The sequence below is a fragment of the Natator depressus genome, chromosome 18, assembly GCF_965152275.1.
Source record: "Natator depressus isolate rNatDep1 chromosome 18, rNatDep2.hap1, whole genome shotgun sequence".
NCBI lineage: Eukaryota > Metazoa > Chordata > Testudines > Cheloniidae > Natator > Natator depressus.
The window spans coordinates 3,907,713-3,928,789 of record NC_134251.1 but is presented as its reverse complement, the minus strand read 5'-3'; the positions used below and the strand labels follow the sequence as shown (position 1 = coordinate 3,928,789).

General features: G+C 48.2%; 1 long non-coding RNA gene across 1 annotated transcript in view; it reads left to right on the top strand.

Moving 5' to 3' along the window:
* LOC141974308 (uncharacterized) overlaps window positions 1–21,077 on the top strand; it is a 41,038-nt gene that overhangs the window by 5,939 nt on the left and 14,022 nt on the right. Inside the window, exon 2 of the long non-coding RNA XR_012635725.1 lies at window positions 10,368–10,485. This is a non-coding gene — a long non-coding RNA (uncharacterized LOC141974308). The remainder of the gene's footprint in view (window positions 1–10,367; window positions 10,486–21,077) is intronic.

The following is a 21,077-nucleotide window of genomic DNA, read 5'->3' as shown; positions in this document are numbered from 1 at the left end:
CCAGTGTAGATGCAGGTAGGTCAACAGAAGAATTCTTCCATCAACCTAGCTACGCCGCGGGGAGTATGGTGGGTCACCAAAAGCAGTGGAAACCCCTCTTCAGGCACTGCAGGAAGCATCTACACTACCATGCTCCAGGGAGACAGCTGCAGCACCGTAGCAGGGCTGCTGTACTGCCCGTAGTGTAGACATGGCCTGCGTGTGTTTAACTTGGAAAACACCACCACCACACAGGTAGCTGATCAGCCACATCCCACTTATCTCTGTGCTCATTTTGTTGGGGGGCTGTATCGCTTCCCCCATCTCTCCCCTCTCTAGGTCTTTTTGGCCTGTTCGCTCTTGAGACCAGAGTCTGGGTCTCCTCTATGTTTCTGGTGAGCCTGGTGCAGTTAATTTGTTATGTGCTCTTGATGGCAAGCTGTGAACTGCGCTCGCCAAGCAGGGGGTAGGGATGCCATAGCCCAGTGGAGATGAGAGGGAGTGGGGAGAGGTGTTTCTCCCTGGTGGTGTTGGCTCTGCCTAAGGTTCCAGACACCCTTTAACCCTCCCTCTCTAGACTGGTTAATGACAGAGCTGATTAAGACTCAGTTGACAGTCTTTTGTGTGGTGTATCACTAGAGCTGACATCGCTGATAAGCAGGTCTAAGCATTAGACCTCCTGTGGGACAGTGTTTCTGGTGAAAGAGATTGCCCAGCCTGAGGCTCCCCCACTAAACAGCTGAAATCACTGAGAGCTGTGTTAAGTGGTGGGACCTCAAGACATCCCATAGATTGCAGTAGAGAAGGCAATAGCGGAGTGAGCAGCTGACGAAGCGGTGGGGCGAGCTAACGGCCAACGGAGCAAGCAAGCGGCCGGCAGAGCATCCGGGTGATAGCGGAGCGAGTGGATGGCCAAATGGCACCTGAGGCATTGCTCGGTTGCTCTGCCCAAGTGGGAAGTGAACTCACGTGAATGCATCTCTGAACTCGGGGTCTTTGCTGACCAAGGACAGCAGCTGTGAGTGGGGTGCGGTGGAGGGAGAGAGGAGTGGCACGTTGAAAGAATTTTTGTTGGACTTTTGTTTGTTGGACCTTGCAATGAGAACCTGAGGCAAAGGCACTGCCCAATGTACTTGGGGGTGGGTCATGCTCATGTGCTTCTGAATCATATTTGCGGTGTTTTCCCAAATTAATGCCAGGTTACTTTTCCTCTTTTATACACTCATACTCAGTGCTTGCGAGAGGGGAAGTATTGCCTGTAGATGCACCCCGGTGGTGTGTGATTTTCCCAGGTTAGTGGCTGGGGGCTCGAGCCGGTTCTGTGTTGTATTGTTAAAAAGGAACCCCTTGATATTGAACCCAGCCCTCATCGCTGCCGACTCCACCTGGCAGAAGAGTTACTCTAACAATGCAAACTCGTAGTAAAACAGGCAAAGACTCTCTTGACAAACGGTGCCAATTCACCCTCCTGGTGGGTTTATTCTGGTGCATAAGGACAAAGAGTGGAACATCAGCATTGTGTGCAATTGTCAGAAGCCCTTGTAGGATGCAGGAGCACAAACCTCACTGACTTTCACTAGGGTTTGGGCTTCTCGAGCCCTTGGCCCTTTTGAAAACCCCACCCATAGCTGGTTATCTCACTGCTGTTCAGTTTAACAGAAGCAACCGACTTGTGCATCTCTCGTGTGTCTGGTTTCCCTAGAAGCTAGAGATGGGAAGGACCTATTAGGTCATCTAGTCCTTTACCCTTGGCCAGTGCAGGCCTAGTCCTAGACTCTAGCCTGTTACCTCTCACAGTCTGGTTTTAAATGACTCCAGTGATGGGGCATTCATCCCTTCCCTTGGGAGCCCTCTCCACCTCTACCAACTCCTCACCAGTAGAGCTTTCCCTGATTTTTTTCCAAATCTACACGTCCTCTTTCTTAATTCCATCCCATGACTCCTCATTGCATCCCCATGGCTCCAAGTCAGCCACCTTGGGAGTGAAAAGGGATAGTGGGGAGGTAGCCACCATGACAGGGGGCAGGAGGTCAGAGAAGCTAGCAGGGAACGGGAATGGGGGCCAGCTTCCACAAAGGGCAGAGGAAGGGGGCAAAAGAGGAATCCCCAGGAAAGGGCACGGTAAGTACATGGTGAGTAGCATCCCATCAACTTTTGTCTTCGCTTTGACCTCTGAATGACCCCTTCATATGAAAGAATTTTTTTACATTTCTGTAGCCAGTAGCTATTGTTTTATTAACATTGTCCAATGCCGATTTAAAGCTGGGGGTGGGGGCACACACAAGGAACGGTAAACGTGAAGAGGATATGATTTATTTAGAATCTTGGATTCACTGTTTGCACCATGTTGTTTAGTCCACAGAAGAAGGTATAGACATAAAGACTATGAGGGTTTTAGCTCTGATCACACACACGACGTTACACATGCACCATGCTGTATCTTCCAGTGGGCAGGGAAGAGAGGAGAGCTGAAGATTTTGCATTAGTATAAAAATCTGCTGCTGGAATCACACCAATTCCATCCCGATCCCAAGCTCTGTTGGCTACAATTTTTCTGGAGGAATTTCCTTGGCTTTCTTTTAGTGGGGAACACACACTGTTTGTCATGCTCATGACCCTACAACTGTTGAGGAGAATTCTCTGGTGACTCTTTGAGCATTAGCAGCTCTGCTGACACTCCGGGTGGAGCTTCCAACACCCAGGGCACCACCAACGTGATCTGGTTCCCAGGAAGGGCTATGTCTCAGTCAGCTGCAATAGCTCAGCCTCTGTTGGATGTGGACCCAGCCATGCTTAGACCTTATGGAAGGGTGGTTTATGCCATGCCAGGAAAAATCCTGGAGCTTGTCGCTGCTCTAATACACACTCTTCAGCCCTCCCCAAAGTTGGTGGAGCTCCCAGCGATTCCAGCCCCTGCTGGCCTTGTGCTCACAGGACTAGCATGGCCACAAATGCAGCAGGAGTTACATGTTCCACAAGTGAAGCCAGCAGAGCACAAGGCTGAATAAAATAGATTCCACCTGACTGGTTTCCCAGGGTCTCCCACAGTGTAACAGCTGAATCAGGCCCCTTCTAACTGCCCACCATATCTAAGGCTAGTGGGACCTATATGTTGCCTTGACATTCCCACATCGCAATAGGGCTGGGACAAGAGCTCCCAAGGAAGGTTTGCAGCTCTTTGTAGACCATGCACTCCAATGTTAATTTAATCCTGCATTAAAGCTGAGTGCACCCAGGCCCTTTCGTATCCTTTCACATACAACATGTTACTGACAAACATGAAAATCGCTTGAAGGGAGGCAGAGCCCCGCTGCCTGGAGCAGGCTGGGCTCTACAGTGTGCTGCTGCTGGTGACCTACTTCTTGATTTTAGCAGGCCAGAGACTCTCACCCCGTGAGTTCTGCATCCCGCCGGTCATTTCTGTTTGAGCAACAGCAGATCTATTAGAAAGACCCCCAGCACTGATTTAAAGACGCCCAGTTATGGAGAAGCTACTGCATTGCAAGTACAATTTTTTGACAGTGAGAATAATTAATCATTGGAGCAGTTTACCAAGCCAGTGGTGGATTCTTCCTCACTGGGAATGTTTAAATTGGCATTGGATGTTCTATGTTCTAGATCAATCACAACTATTGGGCTTGAAGCAGGAGTTAATTCAGGGCAGTCCTACGGGCCTGGGGTATGCAGGTCAGACCAGATGATCACAATGGTTCCTTCTGGCCTTAAAATCTATGAAGTTGTTTAATCCCTAGGTAAGTTGTTCCAATGGTTAATTAACCCCCTCTTAGAAATGTACACCTTATTTCTAGTCTGGATTTGTCTAGCTTCAGCTTCCCGCTGCTGAATCTTTCCTGCCTTTTTCTGATAGATTAAAGAGCCATCTTCTCTCAGAAATCTCTGCCCCATATTAGTGCTTATGTAGTAGTAGGATTTTATGTTCGTATTTTGTATAATTTAGAACGAAGGATAAAGAATTTTGTGTAGCATGCATTAAACGCATTGATGTATGATTTGATTATATCCTGCCAGCCACCCTTTCTGAAAGCAGACAGGAATGGCCTAGTGTGCCATTGGTAAAGATGCATCAGCCAGAATCTTGTGTCTGAAGCTGATTTCAAGGCAGTGACAGACCTTTAGGGCACTACTTTGTTATAGGTTTAGTATTTTGAAATAAGTAAAGAAATACAACGGTTTTCTTCTGCACTGCAAATTGATGTTCCTGTTCAAATGATCTGTGTAAATCAATCCTGATTTGTGTGTGAATAAGGAATATGTGTGTCCAAAGATAAGTGTAAAGGCCATTTCCAGACCAAATGTTCTAGGGAGGAATTGAGGACAGACTGGAGGCACCAGGAGATTGCAACACGCCCCTATTGAGATGTCAGAGGAGGTCAGATTGACGACTCTAAAAATGAGACAGGCACCTATCAATGGGGACAAGATAACTGTGATCAAAACCAGCATGGGGTAACTCCCTAAGAAACTAATAAAAAACAAAATACAAAATAAGAAAAACAATGTAAGAAAACAAGCACTCATCAAATGATGATTGATTACAGCATGACAGTGCAGAACTCATTGGTCCCAAGGAAGGAAAATCACTAGATCAACAGGGGGCCTTGTCATGAAACTTTGGGTTCGTCCTGCCAAGACTTCCCCAGAGCATCGTGTCATGACCGACAGAACCCGGCTCCTCTCCACCCATGATCAACCTAGCTGGCCCCTAGATTGATCTGGACTCTGGATTAGTAACTATAACATCGACTGGCAGGAGAGAGACAGAGAGAGAGAGAGAGAGAGAGAGAGTGTGTGTGTGTGTGTGATTGAATGCATATGCTAATTGTTGTATTTGCAATAAATGCAGCTTATTGCCTTTTCCCCTGAAAAAGATCCCATGTGCTTCTTATAAGCGTAACACTCCCAGACCGTGATTAAGTCACGTCTTGGATAAATTAAATACATTGAGCGTCTTGGGCCTCTCTTGTTGTAAGGCAGGTGTTCCAGACCTCACTGCATTCCTGTAGCTCTTTTCTGAACCCTTTCCAGTTTTTCAACATTTGTTTTGAAGTACGGACACCAGAACTAGAGACAGTTTCCAGTAATGATCTCACCAATGCCATATACAGAGGTAATACCCCCTCCCTACTCCTATATGAGATTCCCCTGCTTACACATCTGAGGATCACATTTCCCTCTTAGCTACAGTGTCACCTGGGGAGCTCAAGTTCAGTTGGTTATGTCCCCTGATGCCTAAATCCTTTTAAGTGTCACTACTTTCCAGGATACAGTCCCCATCCTGCAAATGTGACTGAAGTTCTTTATTCCAAGATATATGACCTTGCATTTGTTTGTATTAAAACACATGTTCAAATAAGCCCAGCTTACCAAGTGATCCAGGTCAGTCTGTAGAACTTTTATTATTTATTTATTTGTTTGTATTGCAGTAACATCTAGGCACAGATCTGTCCCCATCCTACCACTCCACCAAAGTTTGTGTTGTCTGCAAACTTTACCAGTAATCATTTTACATTTGATTTAGTTGGGGATTGGTCCTGCTTTGAGCAGGGGGTTGGACTAGATGACCTCCTGAGGTCCCTTCCAACCCTGATATTCTATGATTCTATGACTCTTTCAGATCATTAATAATTATATTGAAACACCCCCATCGGGTGACAATTCCACATTTACATTTGCTTTTTGCGACCTATCAGTTAATTAGTTTCAATCAATTTAATATTGTCTTTGTTGACTATGTTGAATTTTTTATCATAGTGTCATGCAAGACTAAGTCAAATGCCTTACAGAAATCTATACTTAGCTGCCTTTATCAATCAAACTTGTGATCTCTTCAAACCCTGTCGCAGGTTTGTTTGAGAATACCTATTTTCCATAAAATCATGTTTATTAGCCTTATTTATGCTACCATCATTTAATTATTTACTGATGGCATCCTATGTCAGCCTTTCCCTGATTTTGCCCATGATTAATGTCTGGCTAATTGTCCTCTAGTTACCCAGGTCATCCCATTTCCTCTTTTAAATATTAGCATGACATTAGCTTTGTTCAGTCCTTTGAAACTTCCCCAATGCACTAAAAAGTGTTTAAAAAGCAACTTTAATCATCCAGAGAGCTCAGCCAATTCTTTTAATACTCTTGGGTGCAACTTATCAGGTCCTGCAGACTGAAAAACGTTTAATAGTTGCTGCTTAACATCCTCCCTTCTGTTTCATGATCACTAAGATGTTCCTACCTCATCCTGCTTCTTTCCAAATACAGAACAGAAATATTTATTGAATTCTTCTGCCTTTTCTGTATCATAATATTATTATATCATCCTAGTCAAGTATTGGATCTATATCGATAGGGTTTTTTTTAATTTAATTTAATTTTATTTTGTTCCTGATGTTTTTAAAAATTTCCTTCATATTCTCCTTAACCCTACTGGCCATAGATGTTTTTCATTGGTGGCATGGAAGTAAAACTGTTTACCAGTACGTTTCTGGTAAAACTGTCAAGAGCTCACCTAGCATGGGTGGTGGACATTGTTGAACTTCTACTTCAGTGGTTTCCTGCACACATGTGAGACAGAACCACAAGTGTATGGAGAAGACAATTCAAGGGCTTCTCCCGAGGCTCCATGCTTGCGCCCACCCTCTTCAATCTCTACACAAATGACCTGCCACAGACTCAGTCACGCAAGTTTATGCAGATGGCATCTGCTGTGATACACAGTCTTAGTCTTTCACTGAATTGGAAAACATCTTGAATGCCAACCTGGACAAGATGGCAGCCTCCTGTAGCAGTTGGCACCTCCAACTAAGTGTGGCCAAGACAGTTTCAAGTGTCTTCAACCTCCACAATGCAAGTGCTGAATGTGAGTAAGACATCTTCCTCAAAGGAAAACGACTGAAACATGAGGCAAACTGGTCTACCTTTGTGTCACACTGGACTGCTCTTTGATTTTCCATAACCATCTTAAAAAGACTGCTGCCAAAGTCAGGACCAGGCATAATCGAATCAGCAAATTAACCGGTTCGACATGGGGTGCAGACACCCAGACACTTCGTACCTGGTCTCTGGCACTGTGCTATTCCTCTGTGGAATACTGTGCCCCTCTGTGGCATCGTTCACCTCACACTAAATTGGACAATGTCGAATTGAACTCGCATGTGCATCATCATAGGCACCCTGAGTCCCACTCCTATCCCATGGCTACCGGTTCTGAGCAACACATTCCCCTCCACACATTCATTTCAGAGAGTCTGCAGCCAGACTGGTGTAAAAGCCACATGCCCATCCAGGTCTCCCATGGCACATGGACATTTTCAGTCACTCCAGAGCATGATTTGTGTCAAGGAGTCCACTGTAGTCTCAACTGCCCGATTCTAATCTGTCAGCAGCGATGAGTGGTTGGCTGACGATGTTTGGAATGGTTTCCTTGTTGGTGATTCCACTGTTCAACTGCCAGGATTTTACCTGCCTCGTCATCTTTGGACTCTTCTGAAAAGGCTCTGAACTGGCCAAGGAATATGCGCAGCCAACCTCTACACATGGGATCTGGGCGATGACCCACTGTGTCAGTGTGGCCTCCGTCCATCAATGGCATGTGTTGTCAACGAGCATCAGCTGACTAGATTTCATGGTGGCCTTTGGGCCCTTCGTTGCTATGGGGTGGCTCGGCAAACACTGTGAATGCTAGAAGAAGAAGAAATGGCCTGGAAGTGGGGAGTGCTGCTTCTCCACCCTGTGCTGGTGGGAAAAGGGAAACTCTCATGGTGGAGAACCTTGCCACTCAGGACTCCCTCCCACACTCCCAGCTGGGGGAAGCAGCAGGGCCCAGGAAGTTGGAGAAGCCACAAGCAGGAATCTGAGTGGGACTGGATTCTGTCCTAACCTCTTCTCTGGCAGCAGGGCTACATGTGCAGGCGGCAGCTGGGGTGGGGCCTCTGGCATGCAGGGAAGGAAAGGGCCACTCACAGGAATCACCACGAATGGGACAAAGTCACCAATGCTGTAGAGTCATCGCGGCTCACTCTGCTCTCCGTTACGCCGGGGGAAGTGAGAGCAATGCCAACAAAGAGTGAGTGCAGTAATAACCTGAGGGAGCTAGGAGTGGACTGGGGACACTCCCAATCAGTTTACATTCTGGAGGCTTTTTACAATGACAAGGATGCAAAGCCTACCCATCCCTAATGGAAGCCTATCTGGGGGCTGGGGAGGGATCTCCAATTGCCAGTCCCTACCCGGGACCTGATCGAGTTCCCATCAGGAAGTGTTCGAATGTTAATAACTCAAACGCGCACAGCTTGGTTGGGGTAAGACCAGTCCCCCAGGCTGGTTCTCACTGGGGACCAACATAGCCAGCCAAGCCAATGCTTTCTGCAATTGTGGGAGGTCAATTTAAGTGTGAACAATGGCCAGGAAGTGAGAATCACTCAGAACCCACAGCTTTCCCCTTGGAGATGCCCCAAAGATGTCTTTGGCATGTGCAATAGCACCCAGGTATGTGTGGGGTCAGAGGTGAATGGCAATGGGCACACGTAGGGTGAGTACATGCAGGCATGTGCTGTGCTGTCTGTTCAGGTGTGGGGCTTTGTGGATGTATGGTGCTGACAGTATGTGGGGCATGAGTGCACGCAGGGCTGTGAGTGTACGCGGGCGGGTGGAGGGTGGCAGCACATGCAGGCGGGTCTGGGGTGTGAATGTGAGGGGTGAGTGCACGCACAGAGCATGTGGATATGTGTGGGATGTTAGTGTACGCAGACAGGCATGGGGGGGGTCAGCTCACGGTGTGTGGGGGGGCGTGAGTGCACATGGGCATGTGTGGTGTGTGAGTCCAGGCAGGTGTGAGGGGGGTGTCCGTACATGCAGGGGTGTGAGTGTACACAGGTGTGGGGGGGGTGGCAGCCCGAGCAGGTGGGCATGGGGTGTGAGTGTATGTGGGGGAGGTGTCAGTGCACTCGTGTGTGAGCGCATACAGGTGTGTGGTGTCAGTGTGCTGGGTTACATGGGGTGAGTACAGGTGAGTGTGGAGGGGTGTCGGTGCATGCAGGCATGTGTGGGGTGTCCATGCACACGAGCAGGCGTGAGAGTGAGTCTCGCACTGATCACACTAGGAGACATTATGGATTAGTGCTGCTAAAGCTGCTCATAAGAACAGGAGCGTGTTGGCTGGGAGGCGGTCCTGAAAGCTGAGCCCCTTGTGTTTCACTGTTCTCGCCTGCACTAATCCCTCTGAGTCCCCAGGAAAAAACGGCAGGGATCAGATCAAACGGGCTGTTCATGCTGCCCCAGCGTCCCTGGGATTAATTAATTTGGGATTTGTGCAGAGTCACAAGGTCACACGTCCCCCGTGGGGCAGGGCTGGATACTGTACAGCCCTGACAGCAGCGCTGTGGGCTTGAGAGCCAGCCCCTGGGGCCTTCGGTGGAAATGCCCCTTTGTGCCATGGCTGCTGTGCACTGGGACAGGGCAGCCCCATGGCCCCCAGGATCCCAGGTTAGTCCCCCCTCCCCCCAGTACCAGCATTGATACCCCTGGGGTTACACAGAGCCCAGCTCCCCTCACCCCAGGGCTGTGGGGTGCCCTGAGCTCTGGGGGTGGGATGGACTTGGCAGAGACCGCACATGGGACTCTGCTTATTGCCTCTGTCTGGGGAGAAGTTTGTTGACCCAGCCCAGTGGAGATGACCCTGCAGTGAGTGACCTCCTGTCTGGAAGCAGCTGGAGAAGATGGACCCCTCCAGAGATGGCTCTGGACCTAATTAGTTCCTGTTTATCTAACTGGCCTCCTTCCCCTGCTCCTGGGGCAACAGTTTGGACTGGGGGGGCGGTCAAAGTCAAATCTATCAAGAAAGGAAGGAAACTTCAAAAGTTAGTGTGATTGAGAAGAAAGTAGGAAGGTGTCATCTGCAATTATTGCCATGGGGCAAGGGTGCTGGGGGGCAATGAGTGAGAGCTGGTCAGCACACAGTGATGGTTATGGCATGAGGGGATGGGGTGTTGGGAGCATGGTTAGCTAGGGGTTTAGCTTGAGGGGGATTGCTGAGGTGTCATATCCAAGGTGGCAGGGGGGTGGGGGGAGGAAGAAGAGGCTGGCTAAAGAGAGGAGCTGGACAGACAGACCAGTGCCCAGATAGGACAAGGCTGGAACTGGGACAGACAGACCAGCACCCAGAGGCGGCAGCACCCAAAATTAGTAGTAACTTTGGGAAATTTTGGGCCTTATCCTCTCAGTGCTGCCTTTTCCCCACCACTGCCTTCCTCATAGGCTGGCAGTGGAAGTTGGCAAACATTTCACAATTCCTTTGATTATGTTTGCCACGTCTCATCACAAAGTGTCCCAACTAATGGAAAATTCTGGCCTTTTCTGAATTGTTCTCCAATCAGATAGTGTCGCATCTGGTCCCGGATGGGTGACTTTGGCTCCTACCCAACTGCATTGATCTCAAATGGAATTTTTCTGGAAGACATCTCCAAGCCAAAATCCAAACTCCACCTGTTCTTGGTAAGTTACATATTTTGAGATCTGCTTTCAGAGAGAGAATGTACCGTGTGGATTTGTGAGCATCTGTCAAGTAACACTCATTCTCTGGAGCATGTGTTGGAGCAAACGCGTTCCAAACCACGACTGTTTGTGGTGCTTTATTTGCAGTAGCAGCCTGGCTCTCGTTCAAAGGCTCAATTCGTTCACCTGTGAAAAGGGTTAGGCTGCTGGGATGGAAGGCGCCCAGAGGTGCCAAGCCGCCTTCCAGCCAGAACAAGGTGCTCTGCTGCTTGTCAAATGCCAAGAGAGAATGATGTTCTAGAAGCATTGTGGGGCATGGACTGTTTTTTCATGTGTATCTGTACAGTGCCCAGCACAGTGAGGACCCAACGTTTGATTGGGCCCTTTACAAATAATAATTAATTAAACAAGTTGGGCAATTCCCACTTGCTATCAAAAACAAACAAAAGGAAGTATTTCTTCACACAATGCACAGTCTACCTGTGGAACTCCTTGTCAGAGGATGTTTTGAAGGCCAAGACTATAACAGGGTTCAAAAAAGAACTAGATGAGTTCATGGAGGATAAGTGCATCAATGGTTATTAGCCAGGATGGGCAGAAATGGTGTTCCTAGCCTGTGTTTGCCAGAAGCTGGGAATGGGCGACAGGGGATGGATCACTCGATGATTACCTGTTCTGTTAATTCTCTCTGGGGCACCTGGCATTGGCCACTCTTGGAAGACAGGATATTGGGCTAGATGGACATTTGGGTCTGATCCAGTATGGCCATTCTTATGTTCATAAAGGGACTTATCATATGAGGGAAGGGAAAGGAGATAAAATCAATGATTCTAGGGACCAGGCAAGAGACCTGATGGTGCAGCCATGTCAGTGTTCTTCTCACAGACCAACCATCACCACCATGGAAATCCACATAGGAGGTAGCCTCCTTGCATCGAATAATCGAGTACCACCTGGATCGGTCTCACAGCCCAAGGTGGATGGCAAATGACAGCAGATGGTGTTGTTAATACAACTCAGCCAGTCAGCTGCCTGTTTTGCAGTGGTGTCCCATTGTTGTCTCACATGCAGTTGCCACCCAGTCTGGCCCCCCCAGGCCTGTCTCTGTGATATGATGGCCTAGTCAGCACCCCAGTCTGTGTGTGAACACTGGATTGTTCTTTTCTTTGCATGTGCCTCCGTGGGATCCCATGTGCTTGTTCTCTGCTCATTTCCTTCGCAGTGCTGTGTCTGGGCCCCCACATGTGAAGACAGTTGCAGCCAGCCCTCCGGCTACAGGACCCATCTGGCTTGTCCCTAGCCCCCCGGGGGTGAGAGAGCTGCCCAGCCTCTCTCACTAGCCTAAAGAGTCAGTCTGCCGTGGGACGCTTACGTGCCACCAGCCGAGTCACCATGGCCTACAAACCTCCCACTTAGGTCAACCCTCTGCTCACAGCACCCAAACCGCTGCCCAGCATCTGACTGTACTTTGCCGACTTCCCAAACTGCACCAGCCACTACTCCTAGCTCAAGTACCTCCCAACTGCCCCCTCTGTCTGCCACTGGCTCCACTCCCCATCTGCACTGTGCCTTTGGGACATGCCCATCACCATAGTGTCTGAGCACTGGCCTCTGCCTGGTGTCCCCGGGAGAATGGAAAATTCCCCTGTTCTTTTCAAGAGGCCCTGTTTGCTACGCCCAGTGCAGTGTTGCCCTGTGTGGGGCTGTAATGTTAACACTGCGGGGCAATGTCTGGAGCTTTCCAAGTGAAACAGCAATTAGTCTGTGCAGTGATTGCCACCAGCAATATTGGGAATAGACAGTATGTGCCCAGAGATGTCCTGAGTTACTGAAGAAAAATGAGCAGACACGCCGAGAGCCCATTCATAGATCAAAGCCGACGTGGACTGGGCTAGAGCAGGTACCCCCTGCCCTAATCCCTTGGAGAAAACTCACCTGGCCTTTACCTATGAGCGTCAGCCCCAGGGCAGAGGCCAGCAAGGCAGCATTCACGGTCACTATCGGCCCTAATTTGATGTCTAACTTTCCAGTTCACCTCATGGAGCAGCAGATGCATCACAAGCTGAGAATGGGCAGGAGAGAGACAGAGGAGGAGGGTCCTGGGAAAGTCGGTGTGGGTGGGATGGGAGCTCCTGGGCCTGCATGCAGGGAGCTGTTGAACTTGGGGATTATCCTGGTGACAGGCTAACGCCCTCAGCAAACAATGACACATTCTCTGCTTGCTTCATGGCAGTGGCACCGCGCCCGCCCCAATTTAGCTGCGGCAGGTAGAGACATAGCCTGTCCCCCTCCCGCACCAAGGACACACCAGAGATTATCTCCCAGATCCAAGGAAGCTCGCAGAGGGCATTCAGCAGCCCGCGGGTTCCCATGGCGTGGCACATGGCAGTTACTGAGGGAGCAGTGGGTGGCAGGCATGTGACTGGGATAGAGCTTAGGGTTGCTTTGTCTTCCCCAACACAAGGCTCCGGACCCTGGGATCCTGTGTGAACTGTCTGCAAAGTGCACCGGCCTCCAGCACTTCTCTTCCAGGTGGGATTTACCCACAGAGCTCTTAGTGTCAGGAAGAGAGCAGTTTTATCCCCTCCCCCTCCTCCTTCCCATTCTTCACTCCTCCCTTCCCTCTCCTCCTCTCTCTACCTTCATCCCTTTCTCTCTTTTCCCTTCCCCCACTCAGTCCCCAGACCCTCCCTCACGCACCCTCCTCTCGTCTCCTTCCCCAGTATCAAGCGGGGTGTGAAGCGGTGTCAGGCCAGCAGGAGCCTCCCTGCTCTAGTGCATCCACACCAGGGGGCTGCCTGGTGTGGATGCACTAGAGCAAGAAAGCCAGCATTAGTTACCACATTGGGGCCAAACAAGGTGTCAGTCCCAGTCCGCACAGGACCCCACTGTCCCAGCCCAGCAGGGACCCAAGCCTTCCCAATGGAGTGGCTGCTGCCAGGAGCAGGCCTGGCCAGTCCAGAACCTCCTAGAGGGGGCAGCACAGTTGTGGAAGTTCAGTGAGGGCCACAGCCCCCTGGCTGTGACAGGAGATGCTCTCTCCTCAGCTCGTGAGGGCGAAGGGTTGGTGGGAGACCCTGGGGTAGCCTCTTTGTTGACAACAAACAGCTTGAAAATGCTGAGTACAGGAGCAAATCAGAGCAGAAAGATTACGGTAGCCAATCAGTGTAGAAAGATTTGCATACTGACTATTGAAAATCCTGCAGTGATAATCCTGGCACTAGTCGCATTATGGTTGTTGGCTAATCAGAGTACAGGGATTCACATATTGTATGGTTGTCAAAAAAACACTAGAGAATTCATGCAAATCAGACCCCTCCAGTCAACCAGAATGCAGGAAGAACTGTACAGTTATGCCTCGGTAACTGTCTATGCCTGCCCTCGGAGGGGGAGAGGCAATTGCACTTTGGTATCGTCACACAGCAAGGCTGTTGCTGATGTTACTGTCCTGTGTACCGACTACATTGTTCTCACATGGTAAAGAGGCTATGAGACCCCTCGCAGATGTCTCTGCTGTGGGTGGGTGGGTGGACGGATGGATGGATGGAGCTGAATGGTTCTGTTCTGTCCTTGCAGAGAGCAGTGCTGGATTAGTGCTCATCTGCGCTGAGAACTCTCCCATGCAAGATGTCACAGGACACAGGAGCCTGTCCTGTCACCTCGCCTGTTCAATGTGAGGACAGTAGGGGAGACAAAGCATAAGAATGGCCTTGCTGCGTCAGACCAGTGGTCCATCTAGCCCAGTAACCTGTCTTCTGACAGTGGCCAGTGCCAGGTGCTTCAGAGGGAATGAACAGAACAGGTCAATCATTGAGTGATCCATCCTGTCATCCAGTCCTAGCATCTGGCAGTCAGAGGCTTAGGGACACCCAGAGCACGGGGTCAAGTGAAGTCCCTGATCCTCTTAGCTAACAGCCATTGATAGACCTGTCATCCATGAACCTATCTAATTCTTTTCTGAACCCAGTTATAGTTTTGGCCTTCACACCATCCCCTGACAATGGTTGTCTGGACATTGTGTAAAGAAGTACTTCCTTTTATTCATTTTAAACCTGCTGCCTCTTAATTTCATTGGGTCTTATGTTATATGGAAGGGTAAATAACACTTCCTTATTCACTTTCTCCACACCATTCATGATTTATAGACCTCTATCATATCACCTCTTAGTCACCTCTTTCCCAAAATGAAAAGTCCCAGTCTTTTTAATCTTTTCTCATGCGGAAGCTGTTTCAGACACCTAATCATTTTTGTTGCCCTTCTCTGTACTTTTTCCATTTCTAATATAAATTTCCTAAGATGACAAGAACTGCATGCCATGTTCCAGGTGTGGGCATGCCATGGATTTATATAGTGGCATTATGATGTTTTCTGTCTGTCTTATTATCTATCCCTTTCCTAATCACAGAATCATAGAACATCAGGGTTGGAAGGGAACTCAGGAGGTCGTCTAGTCCAATCCCCTGCTCAAAGCAGGACCAATTGCCAGCTAAATTATCCCAGCCAGGGCTTTGTCAAGCCTGACCTTAAAAACCTCTAAGGAAGGAGATTCCACCACCTCCCTATGTAACACATTCCAGTGCTTCACCACCCTCCGAGTGAAAAAGTTTTTCCTAATATCCAACCTAAACCTCCCCCACTGCAACTTGAGACCATTACTCCTTGTTCTGTTATCTGCTACCACTGAGAACAGTCTAGATCCATCCTCTTTGGAACCCCCTTTCAGGTAGTTGAAAGTAGCTATCAAATCCCCCCTCATTCTTCTCTTCTGCAGACTAAACAATCCCAGTTCCCTCAGCCTCTCCTCATAAGCCATGTGTTCCAGTCCCCTAATAATTTTTGTTGCCCTCCACTGGACGCTTTCCAATTTGTCTACATCCTTCTTGTAGTGTGGGGCCCAAAACTGGACACATTACTCCAGATGAAGCCTCACCAATGTCGAATAGAGGGGAATGATCACGTCCCTCGATCTGCTGGCAATGCCCCTACTTATACAGCCCAAAATGTCATTAGCCTTCTTGGCAACAAGGGCACACTGTTGACTCATATCCAGGTTCTTGTCCACTGTAACCCCTAGGTCCTTTTCTGCAGAACTGCTGCCTAGCCATTCGGTCCCTCGTCTGTAGCGGTGCATGGGATTCTTCCGTCCTAAGTGCAGGACTCTGCACTTGTCCTTGTTGAACCTCATCAGATTTCTTTTGGCCCAATCCTCTAATTTGTCTAGGGCCCTCTGTATCCTATCTCTACCCTCCAGCGTATCTACCTCTCCTCCCAGTTTAGTGACATCTGCAAACTTGCTGAGGGTGCAGTCCACACCATCATTAATGAAGATATTGAACAAAACCGGCCCCAGGACCCCTTGGGGCACTCCACTTGATACCAGCTGCCAACTAGACATGGAGCCACTGATCACTACCTGTTGAGCCCGACAATCTAGCCAGCTTTCTATCCACCTTATAGTCCATTCATCCAGCCCATACTTCTTGGATGAGAATACCACTTGCGCCTCAAACTCCTTTATCCTTCTTCCCAGAGCCACATAGTCTGCAGTGATATGCTCAAGATCATTCTTGGCAGTATCATTGGTGCCCACGTGGAGAAGCAGGAAGGAGTAGTGATCTGAGGGCTTGATGAGTCTCGGCAGTCTCTCCGTCACATCGTGAATCCTAGCTCCTGGCAAGCAGCAGACTTCTCGGTTTTCCCGGTCAGGGCGGCAGATAGATGACTCAGTCCCCCTGAGGAGAGAGTCCCCGACCACCACCACCTGCCTTCTTCTCTTGGGAGCGGTGGTCATGGAACCCCCAACCCTAGGACAGTGCATCTCATGCCTTCCAATTGGCAGAGTCTCCTTCTGTTCCCTTCCCTCAGATGTATCATCTGGTCCACTCTCCGCATTAGTACCTGTGGAGAGAACATGAAAACAGTTACTTACCTGTATCTGCGTTGCTGGTACATGGACGCTCCCCTTTCTTCTTCTGGAGGTCACATGCTGCCAAATTTATTCACCGTCCTCCTGTCCCCTCTGCGCAGCCTGCTCTGAATCTTCAGAATATTGTGTCTGTAGAAGCATATCCTGACGTCTGTCCAGGAAATCTTCAGTTTCTCTTATGCAACGCAGGGTTGATACTTCTTTCTCCAGACCTTGAACCTTCTCTTCCAATATGGAGACCAGCTTGCACTTTGTACAGACAAAGTTGCTTCTGTCCTGTGTAAGAAAGACAAACATGGCACATCCTGTGCAGGTAACAACAGCTGAACACTCACCATCCATATTACTTTCCTTCTAAGAGCTTCCTCAGGTGTTGTAGTAACTTACTTAGAGAAGCCTGCAAAATGAAAGCCTCAGTGGGCTCTCCCCAGGCGAACTCCCAGGCAAACTCCCTCTGTTAGCCTCTCCGCTGTTCACCGCTCAGCTGGTTCACAGCTGACTGGCTTTTTATAACAGTCAGGCCCACTCAAGGCTCACCTGGAACTAATGGTTCCTAACATACTGTTACCGTTTTTGACTGCCGCTGGATGTTAAGCAGATGTTTTCAGAGAGCTATCCACAATTACTCCAAGATCTCTTTCTTGAGTGGTAACAGCTAATTTAGACCCCATCATTTTGTATGTATATTTGGGATTATGTTTTCCAATGTGTATTACTTTGCATTTACCAGCATTGAATTTCATGTCCCATTTTGTTGCCCAGTCACCCAGTTTTGTGAGATCCCTTTGTAACTCTTCACAGTCTGATTTGGATTTAACTGTCTTGAGTAATTTCGTAGCATCTGCAAATTTTGCCACCTCACTGTTTACTTTTTTTCCCAGCTCATTTATGAATATGTTGAACAGCACTGGTCCCAGTACAGCTCTTTGGGGGACCCTGCTATTTACCTCTCTCCGGTCTGAAAACTGACCATTTATTCCTATCCTTTGTTTCCTATCTTTTAACCAGTTACTGATCCATGAAAGGACCTTCCCTCTTATCCCATGACTGCTTACTTTGCTTAAGAGCCTTTGGTGAGGGATCTTGTCAATGGTTTTCTGAAAGTCCAAGTACACTGTATCCACTGGGACACTCTTGTCCACATGTTTGTTGAGCCCCTCAAAGAATTCTAATAGATTGGTGAGGCATGATTTCCCTTTACAAAAGCCATGTTGACTGTTCCACCAACAAATCGTGTTCATCTATGTGTCTGATCATTCTGGTTTTTACTATCATTTCAACCAATTTGCCTGGTATTGAAGTTAGGCTTGCTGGCCTGTAATTGCCAGGATCACATTTGGAGCCTTTTAAAAAAAATCTGTGTCACATTAGCTATCCCTCATTCATCTGACACAAGATCTGGTTTAAGTGATAGGTTACATACCACAGTTAGTAGTTCTGCAGTTTCATATTTGAGTTCCTACAGAGCTCTTGGGTGAATACCATCTGGTTCTGGTGACTTATTACTGTTTAATTTATCAGTTTGTTCCAAAACCTTCTCTATTCACACCTCAATCTGTGACAGTTCCTCATATTTTTCACTTAAAAAGAATAATTCAGGTGTGGAACTCTCCCTCACATCCTCTGCATTGAAGACTGATGCAAATAATTCATTTAGCTTCTCCTCAATGGCCTTGTCTTCCTTAGCTCCTCGGTTGTCCAGCGGCCCCACTGATTGTTTGACATGCTTCCTGCTTCTTATGAACTTAAAAAATATTTTTTGCTGTTTAGTTTTTGTGTCTTTTGCTAGTTTCTCCTCAGATTCTCTTTGAGTCTGTGAGACAGTGAGGCAGTTATGAGCTATGGAGACACCCAGCCCTTCATGTCTGTTGCATCCGACCCCATAGCTGCAGATGAGCTGCTTACCCAGTGCATTGCCAGAATTGAGACCAGGGGTTGGGGAGCAGCAATCCAGGCTGAGATTCAATCAAGTACAAGTGAGGTTACCCTGGAGGAGATGGCTGGAAGGAGATATCTGCTTCCTCAGGCAAGGAGCTTACCTGCCTTCATTGAAGATGGTGCTACCTGTCCTTTTTCTGCCCTCTGGCAATTCTCAAGTTTCTAATAAATTTTGAAAAATGATCTGCAATGGTTCAGTACATTCTGGTATGTGGAGTGGGAAGTCTTCATGTCAAAGCAATAGCTTGACACAATAGTGCCAGGATGAGAATTCATTCTAGCCACACACCTGAGGTTGTGTTGCAATGCAGCGAAAGTCACGACCAATGCACACTCTCACACCAGTACTGGTGTAAAAATTGCACAACAGATTTAGCAGAACATCTGGAAAACCAACTCCTGTCAGTGGGAGCCAAAGTGCTGATCTATGGTCTGAATCCAGATCTGATTTGATGTTGATATATTCCTGATGTAGCAGGTAGTTAAATTCTCAGTGCAGCTCACCAAGAAGCCAGTGGGTTAGGATAGGGTCCACTGTTGACTGCCCAACAGTGAAAACCTGATTGCGGTGAAGTGTTTACTGACCAAGACTATGCCAATGACGCTGCCTTGCTTGTGGGGAAGTCAGACAATTTCAGTCCCACACTGCAAGATCTCCAAGACATGGCCTGCACTATGGAACTGAATGTCTCATGGCAAAAGACCAAGGTCCAGAACCTTGAAGCTGGGCCACCAGAACTCCCAGTGCAGGTGGGATTGAGTCCCATGGAGAATGTTGAAAAGTTGATCTACCTAGGCTGCAAGCAGACTTCAAACAGTTACAGCAAATGGGACTTTTTCAACAAATAGGTCTCACTACCTCCTGTATAAAGTCTATGTCGTGCTTATGGATGCAAAAACATCTTTGTGCTGAAACAAAATTCAGGATCTATCAAACCTGTGTACTCCTGTATTGCTATATGGATCAGAAATCTGGAGCCTCTTATAGATGAGTTGGAGCAGAGGTATTCCACATGTGCTGTCAGCACCAAATCCTGAGCATAAGGTGTTTTATTTTATGCAAAATGTCACAATCTCACAGAGATCTGGCCTTCCTTCAATCGCTCACTCTCTTCAAAAGTGACATTACATGCCCTTCGGCCATTCACCAAGATGGACAAAAACACCCCAGCACACTGTGCTCTGAAACTAGGGTGACCAAATATCCCGATTTTATAGGGACAGTCCCGATTTTTGGGTCTTTTTCTTATATAAGCTCCTATTACCCTCCACCCTCTGTCCCTATTTTTCACATTTGCTGTCTGGTCACCCTTTTTGAAACTCTCCATCAATGCATGAAGGGGTGCATGCCTGACCCTACCTGGGTCAGGGCCGCTCCAGAGATGTGTGGATTTGCAAGATTGAGCCAGATCTGGGAACTTCATTACACAATGTTTGGTGCGGTACCATCAACTATTGTCACTCTGGTTGGTGCAATGGGCCCCAGTAGACTATGCATGTTTGATGAGGATGCTGATTTGATGATGTTCACTACATTAACCAGCTAATTCCCATCACCTTCGAGCCCACAGTATTTCACCCAGACCCAGCCATTTACATGGATTTTTTTCCAAGTATTTCCTTATCTGCTTTTTAGTAACAGGTACACAGGGCCTCCATTGCCTCCTAACTCCAGGGTTTTTTTCTTATCTGTGGCTCATTGTCACTCTTTAGGGCTCGCTATACCTCTGACCCCTCTCTGGTATCTCCAAGTGCACCCACCCCCCCACTCCCCCTGCAGGTCTCAGGCCTCATGTCTTCACCTCTCTGAGGTGGAATCCTGCAAATCCCCTACTGTCAGACCAGTTACAATACACTGTGTACCCACCATGCTTACCCTGCAGGTCCAACTGGGCCAGAGCCTGTGGCTCTTCCCTTTAGGAGCTTTAACTAGTGGAATATAGTCATCCAAACCAGACTACTCAAAGCAGAAGTGTTGTTTATTTAACCATAGGAACAAAGCATTTAAGAGAAAAGAATCTCAGAACAACAGGTCTACCCATATCTATCTTACCTAAAGGCCTAGGCAAGTCTATCTGACCAAACCCCCCTAACCTCAGGGGACCTGAGTCAGCCTGTGCCCTGTAACTGTCTCTCCCCTGGCTTGAGAGATTGTGTCCTTTTAAATCCAGAAGGGCTCTTTGTTCTCTGGAGTTCACAGGCTTGGGCCCTCTTGACACACTAATTTGGTGGGCTCACCAGGGTCAGAGGTTGAAACATCGAAGCCAATTGTCCAGGCATTGTCTCTTAAGTGTTGGCAGATGGATGGTCATTGGAAGCCATTGTACTCTGTCCTGCCTGCTGCGACAGCCCCCTGTATGAATTAACTCCATGTGTTCATACAGTAAACACCTTTCCTGTAATCAGACAAACATGAAGTGCATTTCGTATTAATCAACCATCACAAGCCACTGCAAATCCATCACACAGAGCTCAGTATTCCCGTCACTCTGGAATCCCCTCACATGCTAACGGATATAGCGGCTGCCTTGCTCGCATTCCCTTTTTCTGGCTGGATCTGTAAAAATCCCTCCTCTGAAGATGCCCCACACTCAGGGCTCCCCATCATGGGCCGGAACCAGGACACCCTGGCTCTTTGATTGGCAGCTCTCTGAGGCACTGGCCATTGGGCACAAGCCCAGCTGTTTCAGAGTAGCAGCCATGTTAGTCTGTATCTGCAAAAAGAAA